The 19019-nt window shown below is 41.9% G+C and overlaps 1 long non-coding RNA gene across 1 annotated transcript; it reads right to left on the reverse strand.

Annotated features, from left to right (window-relative positions):
• Positions 1-838: 838 nt before the first annotated feature.
• Positions 839-12180, reverse strand: LOC128842759 (uncharacterized). Its single transcript, XR_008446108.1, has 2 exons — positions 6951-12180; positions 839-1117 (listed from the first exon to the last, which is right to left on the reverse strand). It is a non-coding gene; the product is annotated as an uncharacterized LOC128842759 (long non-coding RNA).
• Positions 12181-19019: the final 6839 nt, after the last annotated feature.

Consider the following 19019-nt stretch of genomic DNA (forward strand, 5'->3'; position numbering starts at 1 on the left):
TTCGCGAGCATTCATGGCCTGGCATTCAATTTCTATATATGGATGTGGCCCTTGGGCCAAAAAGTTTGGCCACCCCTGCAATAAGCCCACATAGAGTAAACAGAGTAAACACTGGTTTCAGAGTAGCAGCTGTGTTAGTCTGTATCCGCAAAAAGAACAAGAGTACTTGTGGCACCCTAGAGACTAACAAATTTATTTGAGCATAAGCTTTTGTGGGATGTAGCCTATGAAAGCTTATGCTCAAATAAATTTGTTAGTCTCTAAGGTGCCACAAGTACTCCTGTTCTTTTTGCGAGTAAACACTGTAATGTGGTTTCCCCAACCACCTCATAAGAATCTAATTTCTGTTTTTGAAAACAAAAACAAACAAAACAAAAGAACTATAGGAATAGGGGTAGGAAAAATGACACAAGAATAACCTACAGAAATGCACCATGCCAAAGAGCAATAGAGGTCATTGTTGCACTACGTCATGCCTCATTGTGTAGCAATAATAAGCATGGATAACGATAAACAATTATCACTCTTTAAAAGATTCCTTACTGCTTTCTATGGAAAGGAATAAGACTTTGTACCACATAAATGTAGTGTGCACTGAGACAATTCCTAATGCATTGACAACGGAAAGGATGCAAAAAAAATTTCAAAAGATAGGTAGTAGATGTCTACCCCTCCAAAATCCACCTTTATGCTTTTCAAGGTGGTATCCAAATTTAATTCCTTTCCCATTTTCTGGCAATGCAGACATCTCTCAACCTAGTTTGGAGTGAATAATATGACATTAGCATTCATGTATTCAAATATTATTGCAAAGGAACTGAGTTTACACTTGGACACAAAAAGTATAAATATCTTTATTTGCAAATTTAAAATTTGTATTTACATTTAAACTAAATATTTCAGCATTTTATTTAATTACTTTACATACCCAGTCTGGGATGTTTTTTATCATTCCTGGCCAATAGTATCTTGAGGTCAGTGCAATTCTCATTTTGACTATTCCTTGATGTCCAGCCCTTGGACTGCCATGATACTGTTCAAAGATTTGTAGGGCTTGTTTCCTGGTGTGCACAACTTCAACCTTTCTATCTTTTGCCGAATGGAAGTGCCCGGTCTGCTAATCAGAGAAAATGGATATGTGATGATGGAGTCAAGTGTTGCAGTTAAGCGATTATCATATATTTTCACAACTCATAGATTTGTTATAAGGCATACAGTAACTCCTCACTTAACGTTGTAGTTATGTTCCTGAAAAATGCGACTTAAGCAAAACGATGTTAAGCAAATCCAATTTCCCCATAAGAATTATTTTAAATGTGGGGGTTAGGTTCCAGGGAAATGTTTTTCACCAGACAAAAGAAAAAAAAATATTATATATATATATACACATACATATCCACACACACAGTATAAGTTTTAAACAAGCAATTTAATACTGGTACACAGTGATGATGATTGTGAAGCCTGGTTGAGGTGGAGGAGTCAGAGGGTGGGATATTTCCCAGGGAATGCCTTACTGCTAAATGATGAACTAGCAATTGGCTGAGCCCTCAATGGTTAACTCTCACACTCTACAAGGCAGCAGGAATGGAGGGAGGGGAGACAGCATTGCAGACAAAGACAGAGACACACACCATGTGTGAGAGAGATGCCCATTTCCCCTTTAAGTACGCTGACCCTACTCTTAAGTACACTGCCTTGTTAATTAGATCAGCTTGCTGAGACCGGAGCTGCTGTCAGCAAGCTCCCTCCGTCCTGAGCTCTGTCGTGTGTCCCCCTGCTCTATGGAAGATGGGTAAGTGGGGTGCAAGAGCAGGGGGGAGAGGGACACCCTGACGGGCCCCCCTCTTTCTCTCCTCCCCCCCACACAGCAAGCAGGAGTCTTGGGGAGCAGCTCCAAGGCAGAGGGCAGGAGCAGCACATGGCAGTGGGGGAAGGGACAGCTGAACTGTCGGCAACTGATAGCCTGCTGGGCAGCTGCTGCACAGGGAACTTAGGGGACCGGGGAGCTGATGGGGGGCTGCCGGTCCACACTGGTTCCAAGCCCCCACCAGCTAGCTGCAACGGGCTGCTCTTCCTGCAAGTGGACAAAGCAGGCGGCTGCCAAACGACCTTAGAAGGAGGCATTGCACAACTTTAAACGAGCATATTCCCTAATTGATCAGCAATGTAACAATGAAACAACGTTAACTGGGATGACTTTAAGTGAGGAGTTATTGTATCTATATAAAAGATATCTGTACACAGTATGAGCTGTGATGGCTTGAATACAAAAGAAGGTGGAATTTTACTATAGGGTTGTAATTAGTTGTTGAATTAAAAAAATATAAATCATTGCTCAGTGAAAATATATGGCTTGTTGTTGCTGTTTGTGGATACATTAGATAACTTTCATATACCGGGTGCAATCTAGACCAGTGAGGGGCTGTGTCTCGCCTCTGTGCAACCTTGTGTCACAACCCAATGGCCCCCTCCCTCAGGAGGTCCCCTGGGGAGGCAGATCAACATTATATGTTGCTAACGCTGTTGCAGGCATCGGAAGGCATTTTGGGAAGGGTTAAAGATGTGAGTGTGGAGTGAAAGATTCCTTTGCAGGTTGCAAGAGGCCGAAGGGGGAGGAAGGGAGAAAGGAATGGGATAACTTGACGCTCCAGCTAGGTCCAAAGATAAGACGCTGACTCCAGCCCAAAGTCACAGCACACAACCAACTCTCAGCTGCCTGCCAAGAAAGACGGGGGCCTGGATTCCAACCCCGACCAGCTGTAGAAAGGAGGATTCAGTTGAACAGAACTGCAGGGGCTGCAAAAACTAGTGAGACAGTGAAGGCCAGCAAGGGGGAAAACAAAGTCTTGCATCCCTGAAGCTGGTGTGTTTTGGGAAAGCTGAGGAAGCCGCAGAAAGCCAGTTTGGACTGGGACAAAGAGCACGGGGGACAGAGGTCCCTGAATGAAACGCCCCCAAAAGAACCCAAGACTTAAAAACCCTCCTGAGAGCCAAAGCAAGTCAGAGATCAACAGAGGACCCTGGATGGCCTGTGCACAGGACAGAACTCCACCCTTCCTCCTCTTCTTCTTACGTTACACCCAGGCTTGGCCAGCCTTGAGTTATGCATGTCTGAGTATGAAAGTGGGTTAGGACACGGGCACTAATGCTTTCTTCATTCCTTTGAGTGATGTGGGGATCCCCCGCACTCACCGCTGTTATTTTATTAATAAAGCTTTAAAATTAGTCACTTGGTGTGCTCCTTCATCTCCTCCCCTAACGATCCTGTGGCCTCAGCTTGATCACCTAATGCCTCAGGCAGATTGGTAACAGAAATCTGTCACACTTGGGTGCCTTAAAATGTCTTGCTGCCTCACAAAGTCTTCCAGCATGCAAGCCACACCCAGAGGGTCTATGTGTAACTGCAACCTGCCAGTCACACTTGGGTTATACTCTGGCTTTTACCAGCCTTGGTTACTTCTGCAGGGTGACCCCAACACATTCCCAGTCCTGGGATTTCCCCCCAGAAATGTATGTCCTGTACTGCCCAGCCCTCTCTTGGTCAGTTCAACTGTACTGTCTGTTATTCCTTTAAGGGAATAATATACACTAGTTTGTTACCTTAGAGTTACCCAGACAGTTTAAATTAAACACACTGAGTTAGATAAAACAAGTTTATTAACGACAAAGAGATAGATTTTAAGTGAGTAGAAGCGAAGACGCATAAGTGTCAGAAATGGTTACAAGAAAAATAAAAACAAAACACTTCCTCTAATTCAACAAGCTATGTTAGATTTAAAGCAAAGTTTCTCACCACATACTTTCAACGGTATTACTGACCAAACTATTCAGGTTAGGACCCCTCCCCCAGAGTCCAATGGCGGCTTCTTTTGTCTTCTCAAGTGCGAAGAGTGAGATGGATAGGGAGAGAGAGAGGGATGTCTGGGGATGTTTGCCATTCCTTTTTATAATTTCGGTCCCTCTTTGAAAAGCATTTCCAGCTGAGAACCAAGAGACGGGGTCTGGTGGAGGAAGGAGACCTCATACTGTTTCTTTGCTAAGGGCATGGCTACATTAGAGAATTTACAGCATCACAACTGCACCGATGCAGCTGTGCCACTGCAAGCTCTCTAATGTAGCCGCTCTAACCTGATGGGAGAGCTCTCCCCTCAGTTTAACTACTCCAGCCCCTGTGAGCAGCAGCAGCTATGTTGGTGGGAGAAGCTCTCTCGCTGACACAGCACTGGCTACACTAGCGCTTATGTCTGTATAACGTATGTCACTCTCTCTCTCTCACACACACCCCTACCTGCAGTGACATAAGTTATTTCAACATAAGCAGTAGAATAGACATAGCCTAAGATGCAGACCTCTTTCTCCCTGCCCCCCTTTCTTGCCAAAGAATGGCCATTTGATAGGTGATAGTCCATCAGTGTTCTTGACACCTGGCTGGGGCATCAGCTTGCCCTTTGTCTTTGAGAAACTGGTTTAGCCTCTCCCCAGATTTATCTGGGAAACACACTTTTGTCATGATTTCATCTTATGTTCATCACTTTACACATATTGCGATATGCATTCTACCCTGATATCACTTATCATCAAGTTATGAGTTTTCAAATGATATCTTGCAAGGCATGCTTTGTACAAAGATTACTACAATAGTGTGTGAATACGGGATACATTACATCACAACAACATAACGGAGAACTAAAGTTAATTTACAGCATTTTTTGGTAATATTTTTAATTTATACTCATTTGTCATGTAACTGACAAATACATTTATTACAGTGGCTAAATATGCAGCACAGGAGATTCTGTGGGAAATTGAAATAAAAAAAGATCTCAATCCTGATCCCACTGAAGTTAATGTTAATATTCCAAATAATCCCAGTGCTGGGGGATCAGGCCCATCATTTATAAGATGAAGATTCCATTATATTCGATGCCTCTATTATATTCTAGCACTTGGAGGAGAGGAAGGTAATCAGGAACAGTCAACATGGATTCACCAAAGGCTAGTCATGCCTGACCAACCTGATTGCCTTCCATGATTAGATAACTGGCTCTGTGGATATGGGGAAAGCGGTGGACGTGATATATCTTGACTTTAGCAAAGCTTTTGATACAGTCTCCCACAGTATTCTTCCCAGCAAGTTAAAGAAGTATGGATTGGATGAATAGACTATAAGGTGGATAGAAAGCTGGCTAGATTATCGGGTTCAACGGGTAGTGATCAATGGCTCAATATCAATGGCAGCCGGTATCAAGCAGAGTGCCCCAGTGATCGGTCCTGGGGCTGATTTTGTTCAACATCTTTATTAATTATCTGGATGATGGGATGAATTGCACCCTCAGCAAGTTCGCAGATCACACTAAGCTGCGGAGAGAGGTAGATACACTGGACCATAGGGATAGGGTCCAGAGTGACCTAGACAAATTAGAGGATTGGGCCAAAAGAAATCTGATGAGGTTCAACAAGGACAAGTGCAGAGTCCTGCACTTAGGAAGGAAGAATCCCATGCACCACTACAGGCTGGGGACCGACTGGCTAAGCAGCAGTTCTGCAGAAAAAGACCTGGGGATTACAGTGGACAAGAAGCTGGATATGAGTCAGCAGTGTGCCCTTGTTGCCAAGAAGGCCAACGCCATATTGGGCTGTTTTAGCAGGAGCATTGCCAGCAGATTGAGGGAAGTGATTATTCCCCTCTATTTGGCACTGGTGAGGCCAAATCTGGAGTATTGTGTCCAGTTTTGGTCCCCCCACTACAGAAGGGATATGGATAAATTGGAGAGAGTCCAGCAGACGGCAACAAAAATGATTAGGGGGCTGGGGCACATGACTTACGAGGAGAGGCTGAAGGAACTGGGGTTATTTAGTCTGCAGAAGAGAAGAGTGAGCAGGATTTGATAGCAGCCTTCAACTACCTGAAAGGGGGTTTCAAAGAGGATGGAGCTTGGCTGTTCTCAGTGGTGGCAGATGACAGAACAAGAAGCAATCGTCTCAAGATGAGGTGGGGGAGGTCTTGAATATTAGGAAACATTATTTCACTAGGAGGGTGGTGAAGCACTGGAATGGGTTACCTAAGGAAGTGGTGGAATCTCCATCCTTAGAGGTTTTTAAGGCCTGGTTTGACAAAGCCTTGGTTGGGATGATTTAGTTGGTGTTGGTCCTGCTTTGAGCCGGGGATTAGACTAGATAACCTCCTGAGGTCTCTTCCAACCCTAATATTCTATGATTCTATTCTATTACATGAAAAAAATACTGCATGCCTTCCAAAGAAAAGTTAGCAGAAAACTGATGCAGGTTAAGTCTGACTGTTTTATTCATTCCTTTAGAATGTGTTACTCTTCTTGTATTCCAAAACTTGTGCTATTTTTTTCCTCAAAAGATTTTCCTGAGTATTGTTCACAAAAGAAAACATTTATGTAATTGCAAATGTGCAGTATCTGTCCGCAAAGTAACTGGACATTATTTTGTAGGTCTGACATGTAAATTGCAGAAATTAGTTAAGCACTGGAATAAATTGCCAAAGGAGGCTGTGGAATCTCTGTCATTGGATATTTTTAAGAGCAGGTTAGACAATCACCTGTCAGGGATGGTCTAGGTAATCCTTAGTCCTGCCTTGAGTACAGGGGGCTGGACTAGAAGAACTCTTGAGGTTGATTCTATGTTATAAGCATGGAAAGCCAAACTCAACAATTACATAGGTACGTAGCTCAAATTTTCTTAAGTTCCAATGTTTTGTGGTTTAGAAAAATCTGTTTGTTTTTTATTGTTGGAGATAAAATTTCCTTTGAATTAATTAGATCACCTATAACATTTTAATCAAGTGAAGTCAATGACTGGGGACGGGAAATATAACAGCACAAAGATAATGTGACTTAAAAAAAAATACAAGTGGGGTGGTTGAAGATACTTAATGTATTAAGAAAACAACAGAATATATGCTGAAACCCTCGCCTTACCTGCCATGTTGATGTTTATTACAGTTAATTATTTCCCCAATACAGCTTTTTTGGGGAAAAAAGGTTTTCGGTAATCCAGCAGAAGCTGCAAGAAACAAACCCATATTACATATTCATTTCAATATCATGATGATCACAGGCATGAAATACATTTAAAAACAAAGTGATTTCAGAGTTTCTGTAACCATGCTTGACTATTTGTAGCTTGATGCACTTAGCCAGAAAGGTCCTAAATCTTTGGGTACATAAGACTTCTACTAAAGGGTGCAGAGTTTTGAAGGATAAGTTCTCATGGCAGGATAGTTATCTCACTGGAGAATCCTAAGTGGAGACACTTGAAGTAGTTTTCTTTGGTTTGGCTGAGTGTCTGAATAGTTGCTACAGTGAAAATTTGCAAGCTATAAATAAGAATTGGAAGAACATTAATTGGGAAATTGCAGGGCTCATAACTGCCCAGAAAATGTACTGGATGGCATAGAAACATTACAAACTCTGACACCTGTTGTATGCTCAGATTTAGTAAGACATGATGTGAAATACTAAACTCATCTGAAGTTTTATTTAAGTATGACAGTCAGTCAATACTTAATACAGCACTCTACAGAATACAGAAAGGAAAGATACATACCAATATCTGTTAATGGAGAAGTGATGGGGCAGTGTACTTCAGTTTACTTCTATCTTCCAAAAACTCACCCTTTATATACCAGTTTAGAACAGGGAACATCTTCTTATGCTTTTTTCCCAGGATTGGTTTTGCTGTCATTTTGGTTATTTTGAATAGTCTCAACCTAATCAATAAGCCAATGGCATCTGTTGCCATATTTAGCTCCTAATATTTTAGACATTCATTAATCAACACATCACATAATGGTTTGTTGTTACATTGATTATAGAACACATCTGTACAGCCCCGTGCGGATACAAAATTTGTATCCGCAGCCAATCCATGATCTGCAGATATGATCCTCGCATATAAAGCAGGTATCTGTGGGCCATTTTTGTAGATCGCGGATGGATGCAGATCCAAATTTGATATCTAAAGACCTTGTAAATCTGCGGATATCTGCTTTATATGCTTTTAGATTATCAATCATAGAAACCAGATACTGAAAACAGATTCACAGTCAAAAGGGATACTCATAAATGCACTATAATAGATAAAATTAGTAATTGATAAAATGGATAAGGAAAACTGGTATAGCACATTATTTTGTCCATGACAGTACAAATCTATAGGACTAGGCATTCCTTAATGTATTATGGGTGTTAACAGAAAAGAGATCAAGGAAAAATGACCTATTGACTGTGAACCTGTTTTCAGTATCTGGTTTTTATGACTCATAATCTAAAAGCATCTTTTGATAGATTATCATTTTATTAATCACAGAAAACATTTCCCCCATATTAATTAGAAGTGGTCCCTTTTGGGGCATTTGGACTAGGTCAGCTAAGTAAAAGCAAAGTGGATGATTAAGTACAATCCTACTGACTGGTTACATACCTTTTCCTGATTACAGGTTGAACCTCTCTAGTCCGGCAGTCTCTGGTCCGGAAACATCCGTGGTCGAGCATAATTTTAGTTAGCCGGGTGTCCACTTATTGTGGGTGGGGCCAAGATTCCCACGGTCCGGCAAAGTCCCACCAGTCCTGGTTCTCAGTGTTCTGTGCTGTTATTTGGCTCTAATTTACCCCTAAATATGTCTTCTAAGAGACCAGCTTAATTTTTTTTGCCAAAAGTGACAATAAAAAAAGTATGATTGTTCATAAGACATTGAAGGAGGGGAAAAGCAGCTTATACATTGGCTCAATCTTCGTAGGAACAAAGGTGTTAGCATTTCAGGTGAGATGATGATAGCACAAACAAAAATATTCCACAAAGAACTTAACCTGCAGCATGAGTGTGACTATTTGCAAGGATGGCTTCAGAAATTTAAAAACAGGCATGGCATTCATCTACATCATGTGTGCGGTGAGAAAAAGTGCAGATACAGAAGCTGCTGCTAAGTACGTTGACGAATTTGCACAGTTAGTTGTAAATTAGAAGTTATCCCCAGAGCAGGTATAGAATGCCAATGAAACTGCTCTCTACTGGCGTTGTATGCCTAAAAAAAAAAGTTGGCTTCTGATGCAGAGGGGCCATCATCTGGTACGAAGGAGTCGAAAAAACAGGGTAGCTGTCCTTGGTTGTAGCAACGCAGCAGGCACATACAAATTCAAGCTCATGGTTATTGGAAAAAGTGTGAACCCAAGGGCATCCAAAGGGGTGAAAATATTCCCAGTGACATACCTTGGCAAGAAAAAGGGATGGATAACGACTAATCTAGTCTCGAGTGGTTTGAGAAATATTTTGTACCGGAGGCAAGAGCCCATTGCACCTCGATAGGTCTGGATCCGAAGTGCCAAATTGTGCTGATTCTTGACAATTGCTCTGCCCACCCTAAAGTAGAGCTGCTTGTCAAAGATAATGTGGTGGGACTGTATTTACTGCCAAACTGTACCTCACTGATTCAGCCTTGTGATCAGGGTATCTTATGATCCCTGAAGTATATGTACAGGCCCAAGTTTATGCACCAATTGCTAGTATTGCTTAATGATGGGAAGAGTTTGACAACATTTAGGAAAGACTTTAACCTCAAGAATATTATATGGACACTAGCTAGAGCCTGGGAAAGAGTAACTCCATCTACTCTGAAGAATAGATGGCACAAATTGTGTCCAGTCCTAATGTTTTAGGACAGTCCTGATGTCAATGACGAGTCCGAGTTCACTGGATTTCAAGTGTTTGAAAACCAAAAAATTGTTAATGGAGTATGCCAGTGGTATGTCCCACCCTGTAGTGCTTGAGCTAACCAAGGATTTGGGAGAGGAAAATTTACTAGACTGGATGGAAGTCAACAAAGATGTACCAATTGTTAGTCAAATGACGCATGAAGAAATTGTGCAAATGGTACAGCAGGAAAAAAACAAAGATAACGAAGAAGCCAGTGATGGTGAGGAAGATGATGAGGATGTCACAGAAAAAAATTCTATCGATAAATGCATTCAGATGGCAACAAATTTAATAGAAGGACTGGAGCAAAGACATTTCATTTATGAGCAAGAGATCATGTCTCTCTACATGATACAAGAAAAACTCATTAAAGAAAAAACAAAATACATGAGACAAGCCAAGCTGGAAGATTGGTTAAAGGTAGTGAAGAGGAGTGGTGAGCAGCACTCTACAGTCAAAAATCCCGTTGCCTCCACTTCATCTACCCCGAATATACCTACAGCAGAGACCCCAATGTAACTCAAATGTAATTTGAGTTAGCAGTTCTTGTCATATTACTTTGGAAGTGAAATTCAGGCATAATTTTAGGTGAGTAAATTATAGATTTACCTATATTATTATTATCTATTTCTTTTTCATATTATTTTATGATTTATCTACTTATTTTCTTGTGCCAGTACAGTAAAATTGTGTAACAACACTAACACTTTGTTATGAAGAGAGCCGGTAAGCCTTGGCTAGGCGGTGTTGCAAGCATTGTTCCATTTATTTGCCTTGGTGAGATAAAAATAAAGAGAGACCCGCTCGCTATAATATTGACTTCCCGTGGTTTGGCAAATTCTCTGGTTTGGCACCGGTCAGGTCCTGAGGGTGCCAAACTAGAGAGGTTCAAACTGATTAGTTTAACACAAAGGACTAGGGTCAGTTTAGGTTGAACCTAAGATGAACTTTAAGACAAAGAATTACAAACACAAAACATAGTGGGACTTTGGCTCACCCACAAAGTTTCAAAGGGTTATGGTAGTTTGGTTCAAAACACCTCACTGTTTCTCTGAACTAGGGTGCATCTATTGGACAGGGGTCAGAGGATCTTTGTCTCAACCATAAAACTGTCAGTATTTTGGAACAGAAACCCTGTTTGTGATTTCTCTTGCTGGCTTTGTGACAAACTTCACCTGCCAACCATTGTGAAACATGACCAGGACCACCGCTCCACTGTAACACAGTTGCTCTTCGCTCCAGGCACTGCTTGTGAGTCGGGTTATGGGAGGGGGGAAGTAACAGCAATCGAAATATTTGTATACCAGGGAATGAGGACACCAAGGAAACGTTTCCTGATGACGGTGGAGGTCCTGGGTACAGTACTGGGGAGAGAGCCAGGTTGTAGAGGGGAACACAGTGAATGGCTCAGGGACATGGCTGGTGAGGTGGGGCCAAATCAGGGCTGGTGGGACCCAGCTGATGGGAGGGGAAGGCTGACTGACTCAGGGTGCAAGTTGCAGGAATGATATGTACAACTGCCTAAATTTCTACTAACTCCCACCAGCAACAGATCTTTCCCTGTTCAAAAAACTAGGAAATTTAATGGTAAAAACAAAAACAGAACCCAAACAATGTTACCACGGAGATAAGGTTGTGTGGCAGTGTGTTGTCCCCTTGTAGAATCTAAGTCTGGGGTTTAGGCCCCTGCTTCAGTTTTCACAACTGTTGTACAGCAATGATGATATATGCCTCCTTTGTAAAGCACTTTGAGAGCTCCAGATAGAAAGTGCTACACAAGAGTTATGGTAAAAGTATTTTCTTTTTAAACCAATTGTTTTACCAGTGACTGGATTTCAAAAGAAAAGTAAGTACACTTTGTACGTTGTAGATCTCCAGCGCATCATCAGAGATCTACAACCTATCCTGAAAGATGATCCTTTACTCTCACAGATCTTGGGAGACAGACCTGTCCTCGCTTACAGACAACCCCCCAACCTAAAGCAAATACTCACCAGCAACCACACATCATTGAACAAAAACACTGACCCAGGAACCTATCCTTGTAACAAAGCCCGATGCCATCATAGGACCTAATCACATCAGCCATACTATCAGGGGTTCGTTCACCTGCACATCTACCAATGTGATATATGCCATCATGTGCCAGCAATGCCCCTCTGCTATGTACATTGGCCATACCGGACAGTCTCTACACAAAAGAATTAATGGACACAAATCTGATATCAGGAATCATAATACTCAAAAACCAGTGGGAGAACACTAACCTGTCTGGCCATTCAATGACAGACCTGCAGGTGGCTATCTTACAACAGAAAAACTTCAAAAACAGACTCCAACAAGAGACTGCTGAGCTGGAATTGATATGCAAACTAGATACAATCAACTCAGGATTGAATAAGGACTGGGAATGGCTGAGCCATTACAAACATTGAATCTATCTCCCCTTGTAAGTATTCTCACACTTCTTATCAAACTGTCTGTACTGGGCTAGCTTGATTATCACTTCAAAAGTTTTTTTCTCTTACTTAATTGGCCTCTCAGAGTTGGTAAGACAACTCCCACCTGTTCATGCTCTCTGTATGTGTGTATATATATCTCCTCAATATATGTTCCACTCTATATGCATCCAAAGAAGTGGGCTGTAGTCCACGAAAGCTTATGCTCTAATAAATTTGTTAGTCTCTAAGGTGCCACAAGTACTCCTGTTCTTTTTAATTATTGAGTGATTCACCCCCATCATCTAATCCCAGCTTCTGGCAGTCAGAGGTTTAGGCACACTCAGGGATGGGGTTGCATACCTGATCATTTTGACTAATAGCCATTGATGAACCTATCCTCCATGAATGTATCTAATTTTTTTTTAACCCAGTTATACTTTTGGCCTTTGCAACATCCCCTGGGAACAAGTTCCACAGGTTGACTGCATTGTATGAAAAAATACTTCCTTTTGTTGTTTTAAACCTACTGCCTATCAATTTCATTGGGTGACCCATGGTTTGTGTCTGATGTGAAGGGGCAAATAATTTTCTTTTGTATGGCTTGGGTAGGCAGCAATGACTACAAATTTATATTTAGATCTGATAGCCAGCACATTGCTGCAGCAAGGAGCTAGTGAATGTCCTTCAGGCCCCCAGCAAAAGAATGAAGGGGACACTCAGATATGTGCTCCATTGTTTGTGCCTGGTGACCACACTCGCATACAGGTGTTTGCCTCATTTTCCATTTAAAGAGGGGTTGTCCACATCTCCCATGAGATGTCCTGATGTGATTCAATTTGAACCCGTCTTTCTGGAATAAACCAAGACAACCTTCACATGGTGAGCCTGTTAAGTGTTGGTGTTTTTCATGCTTTGTGCAAATTCACTAACATACCAATGTTGTCAAGTGGCTGCTGGCTGTATTACTGACCTCCCAATGAAAGTAGAAAGGGGTAAAGAACATTTTCTTGTTCACTTTCTCCACACCATTCATGATTTATAGACCTCTATTATATCTCCCCTCGGTCGTCTCTTTTTTAAACTGAACAGTTCCAGTCTTCTCATATGGAAGCTGTTCCATATGCCTAATCATTTTTGTGGCCCTTCTCTGTAACTTTCCCAATTCAAATATATCTTTTTTGAGATGGGGGTGAACAGAACTGCATGCAGTATTCAAGGTGTAGGTGTACAATGGATTTCTATAGTGGCATTATGATATTTCTTATCTATCCATTTCCTAATGATTCCTAACATTTTGTTAGCTTTTTTGACTGCAGTTGCACGCTGAACAGATGTTTTTAGAGAATTATCCACGACTCCAAGATCTTTCCTGGGTGGTAACAGCTAGTTTAGAGACCCCATCATTTGTATGTATAGTTGGGATTATGTTTTCTAGTATAAATTACTTTGCATTATCAACAACTGAATGTCATCTGCCATTTTCTTGCCGTCACCCAGCTTTGTGAGGTCCCTTTGTAACACTTTGTAGTAAACTTTGGACTTAACTTTCTTATATAATTTAGTATCATCTGAAAATGTTGCCATCTGCTTATCCCTTTTTTCCAGATCATGTATGTTGGTCCCAGTACAGATCCCTGTGGGACCCCACTATTTACCTTTCTCCAATGTGAAAACTGACCATTTATTCCTACCTTTTGTTTCCTATCTTTTATCCAGTTACTGATCCATGAGAGGATCTTTATTCTTATCCCATGATTCCTTACTTTACTTAAGAACTTTTGGTGGGGGACATTGGTCAAAGGCTTTCTGAAAGTCCAAGTACACTACATAGACTTGGTCACCGCTGTCCACACTGCATGTTGACATCCTCAAAGAATTCTAATAGATCGGTGAGGCATGAGGAAACTGGAACTGTTCAGTTTAAGAAAAGAGATGACTGAGGGGAGATATGACAGATCTATAAAAATCATGATTTCCCTTTACAAAAAACATGTTCACTCTTCACCAACACACTGTTCATATGTGTGTCTGATAATTCTGTTTTTACTATAGTTTCAACCAATTTTCATGGTACTGAAGTTAGGCTTACCAGTCTGCAATTGTCAGGATCACCTCTGCAGCCTTTTTAAAAATTGTCACCACATTAGCTAATTACCAGAGAGTGATAGGTTGCATCACAATTTCATATTTGAGTTCCTTCAGAATTCTTGGGTGAATACCATGTGGTCTGGCTGACTTATTATTGTTTTATGTATTGATTTGTTCCAAAACCATCCCTATTGATGCCTCAGTCTGGGACAGTTCCTCAGATTTATAACCTAAAAAGAATGGCTTAGGGTATGGGAATCCTTTGCAGTGAAGACCAATGCAAAGAAATCATTTAGCTTCTCTGCAATGGCCTTGATTGCTCCTTTAGCACCTCAATCAATAAGTGGCCCACTGATCGGTTTGGCAGGGTTCCTGCTTCCAATATACTTAAAAAAATTGCTGTTGTTTTTTGCACCTTTTGCTAGTTGCTCTTCAAATTCTTTTTTGGCCTGCCTAATTATACTTTTGCACTTGACTTGCAAGGGTATATGCTCCTTTCTATTTTCCTCAGTAGGATATGACTCCCAATTGTTAAATGATGCCTTTTTGCCTCTAACTACCTCTTTGACTCTGTGGTTTAGCCATGGTGGCATTTTTTTTTTTTTTTTGGTCCTCTTACTGTCTTGTTTTCTATTTGGGGTATACATTTAGTTTAAACCTCTATTATGGTGTTTTTAAAAAGTTTCCATGCAGCTTGCAGGCATTTCTCTCTTCTGATTGTTCCATTTAACTAGCCTTCTAATTTTTATGTCATTCCCCTTTTTCAAGTTAAATGCTATTGTGTGTGTGGGGGGGTGTCTTTGGTATTTCTCCTCTACAAAGATGTTAAATGTAATTACATTATGGTTGCCATTACCAAGTCGTTCAGCTATATTCACCTCTTGGACCACATCCTATGTTCCAATTAGGTTTAAATCAAGAATTGCCTCTCCCCTTGTGGGTTCCAGGACTAGTTGCTTCTATATACTCATTAATGGTATATAGAAATTTTATCTCTGCATCCTGTTCTGAGATGACATGTCTGTCAATATGGGGATAGTTGTAATCCCCCAGTATTATTGGGTATTCTGTTTTTGTAGCCTCTCTAATCTCCTGGTACATTTCACAGTAAGCATCACCATCCTGGTCTGGTGATAGTCAGTATATTTCTACTGCTATATTGTATTATTTAAGCATGGAATTTCTATCCATAGAGATTCTCTCTTAAATTTGATTCATTTAAGATTTTTACTATATTTGCCTCTATGCTTTCTTTCACATGTAGTAACACTCCCCAACCAGCATGACCTACTCTGTCATTCCTATACATTATGTACCCTGGTATGACCATGTCCCACTGATTAACTTCATTCCACTAAGTTTCTGTGATTCCTATTTATCAATATCCTTATTTAACACCAGGCATTCAAGTTCGCCCATCTTAATATTTAGATTTCTAGCATCTGTACACAAGCACTTCTAAAATTTGTTACTATTGGTCTGCCTTCATGTGATATAACTGAATGGGACTCTTTCATTTCACTGTTTCTCTTAGTTCCTATCTGCACTTCATCAACTTCTACCCTCTTCTCTTTACTAAGATATCGAGTATGCCCTTTAATAAATCCTCCCCTAAGGGATGTGTCTTTCTGAACCATATGTTGGCTTCCCCCAAGTCATTAGTGTAAAAACTCCTCTATGACCTTTTTAATTTCACATGCCAACAATCTGGTTCTGTTTTGGTTTAGGTGGAGCCTTTCCTTCCCGAAAGGTTTTGCAGTTCCTAACCCTCTCCTTCCAACAGCATTGTCTCATCCCCACACCAAGTCCCTGAAAGTCTGCCTGTTTAACTGGCTCTGTGAGTAGAACTGGAAGCATTTCAAAGAATGCTACCATGGAGATTGTGGACTTTAATTTCATACCTAGCAGCCTAAATTTGGCCTCCAGGACCTCTCTCCTATCCTTCCCTATGTCACTGGTATCTACATGTACCATGAACACCAACTCCTCCCCGGCACTGCATGTCTGTCTAGATGTCTCAAGAGGTCCACAACCTTTTCATTTTGCAGGCAATTCACCTTGCGGTTCTTCTGGTCACTACAAACTCAACTATGAGTATTTCTAATAATTGAACGCCCTATGACAATTACCTGACTCTTCCTAATAACTGAGTTCCCCTCCCCTAAAGGGGTATCCTCAGTGTGAGAGGATACCATGACATTATCTGGAAGGAGAGCCTCAATTGTGGGATCATTTCCCTCCACTCTAGCTTAATGTTCTCCTTCCCCAAGACTTTCATCCCCCCTCAACATCACAGAGGCTGTCAGACTGGGGGTGGGACCACTCTACTGAGCCCCAGAAAATCTCCTCTATGTACCTCTCTGTCTCACTTATCTCCTCCAGTTCAGCCACTCTGGTCTCGAGAGCCTGTTCACGGTCTCTGAAGGCCAAGAGTCGCTTGCACCAAAAGCACATGTATGCTAACTCCCTACAAGGCAGGGAATCGTACATGCTGCATTCAGTGCAATAAACTGGATAGCCTCCATTCTGCTCCAGGACTTCTGCCTGAATTATTTTTATTCTTCCAGTGTTTTTTGGGGGGAGGGGGTTATTAGCCTAAGTTTAGAGAATGCTTATGAGGTGTATCTGGCTCTCATGCGCCGTCTCTAAACTCCCCCACAAAATTCCCATTTGATGCTCCTATTCACTAGCTCCTCTGGTCGCTTCTGAGCTGGCTTTTTAAACCACTGTTCTCCCTGAGTTAGCCCTTGCCCCTCATCAAGGAATTCTTAAGGGGTTAGGGATCAAAGGATAGCAGGCTATAGCCTCGTTAGGAAGCTCTCAGCCTTGCCTACCAGGCTTCTAGGTAGAGCCCTGCAAATCTGTGGATAGTTGCTTTATATTCACGGATCATGTTTGCAGATCACAGATGGATGCAGATCCAAATTTTGCATCTAGAGCCTTGCAAATCTGCAGATATCCACTTTATATCTGTGGATGAGGATATATGCAAACCATGGATACGGATATACACGGACCATGTTTGCAGATCACACATAGGAAGCGGATAGAAATTTTGTATCTGTGCAGGGCTCCATTTCAAGACTCAACAAACAACTCCCACAAGAGACTACACTTTAAACTTCAATCAAGCAGGCACACGACAAACAAACTAACAAATTCACCCTAAAGGTCACGTAGTCTCTCCTCCTTCACCGGGACAACCCCCTTGAAAAACTTGCATTTGGTGCTTCTGTTCACTGGGACGGTAATACTAGCCACCATACTCCCATCCCTAGATCTGGGTGACTGGTTTGTTTCCCTTCACCTCCAGGACACCTACTTTCATATAGCTATTCACCCCACCCACAATCACTTTCTATGCTTGGTCATAGGCTAGGAACATTACCAATACTATATCCTCCCCTTTGGACTCTCCAGAGCTCCGAGGGTCTTTACCAAGGCGCCCTCAGCAGTAGTAATTCGCTTGAATCAGTGGGGCAACACAGTCTTTCCATATCTGGATGAGTGGCTTCTCAGGGGGCCACTCCACACAAGAGGCCCAGTCAGCAACCACCAAGGTCCTAGTCTTATTTAGTTCCTGAGCCTTTGCACCAATCTAAAGAAGTCTACACTAATACCAGTCCAGCAGGTAAACTTCATTGAAGCCATGCTAAACTTCCTAACCATCGGGACCTAACTCTCCATGGAAAAAGCAACAGAGAGTCCTGTGGCACCTTTAAGACTGACAGATGTATTGGAGCATAAGCTTTCGTGGGTGAATGCCCACTTCGTCGGATGCATGTCACCCACGAAAGCTTATGCTCCAATACATCTGTTAGTCTTAAAGGTGCCACAGGACTCTCTGTTGCTTTTTACAGATCCAGACTAACACGGCTACCCCTCGGATACTCTCCAAGGAAAGATTCTCCACTATGTCCAAACTGATCTTTACAGCACAGCACCCAAACAACTACAAGGACTTGTCTACAACTTCTGAGACATGTGTTGGCCTCCACAATCATTAAGCCACATGTGAGACTGAATCTCAGATGTCTTCAGGCCTGACTAAGTACTATGAACACCCTAAACAGACTCAGTCTTTCCAAACGAATCATGGTGACTACGCAGGTACTAGACTCTCTCCAGCGGTGGGAAGACCCACTGAAGGTCTGCGTGGGAAACCCATTCTTATGTCCTCCACCATGAAAAATCCTCACAATGGGTGTGTGTGTGTGTACACAAGGAGTCACAGCATAGGGCAAGTGGTCCCTACAAGAAATAGCGCTCCACGTCTATATCCTAAATCTAAGGGCAGTCCACTATGCTTGTGACCACTTCCTTCACAACATAGAAGGCCTCTATCTGGGTAATGCTGGACAAGACTACGACTCGTGCATCTTCCATCAGATAGAACTCTCAGCAGGTAATCTACCCAGCCTTCAGAACACACTTGCAGAATCCCTGAGCAGGACCACAAGCAGGAGTTAAACAACTCCTTCTTTCACAGTATCTGCCAAACCTGGGGCCCCTCTGCAACCTCAACCAATTAAAAATGTCGCTCTTTCAGCTACAAGGGAGGATATGGCCATCACTCCCTGAGAGATGCCTTGCTAATATGCTGGTTCCACATCTTACTCTACACTTATACATCTACTCCTCAAAACTTGCTCAGATTACGACAAGGAGGGGTATGTTATCTTCATAGCACCGTTGTGGCCAAGACAAGTGTGGTCCTCCAACCTCCTTCACCTCGCCATAACATCCCCTCTCCATCTTCCCCTTGGG

Source organism: Malaclemys terrapin, chromosome 9 (assembly GCF_027887155.1).
Source record: "Malaclemys terrapin pileata isolate rMalTer1 chromosome 9, rMalTer1.hap1, whole genome shotgun sequence".
NCBI classification, from domain to species: domain Eukaryota; kingdom Metazoa; phylum Chordata; order Testudines; family Emydidae; genus Malaclemys; species Malaclemys terrapin.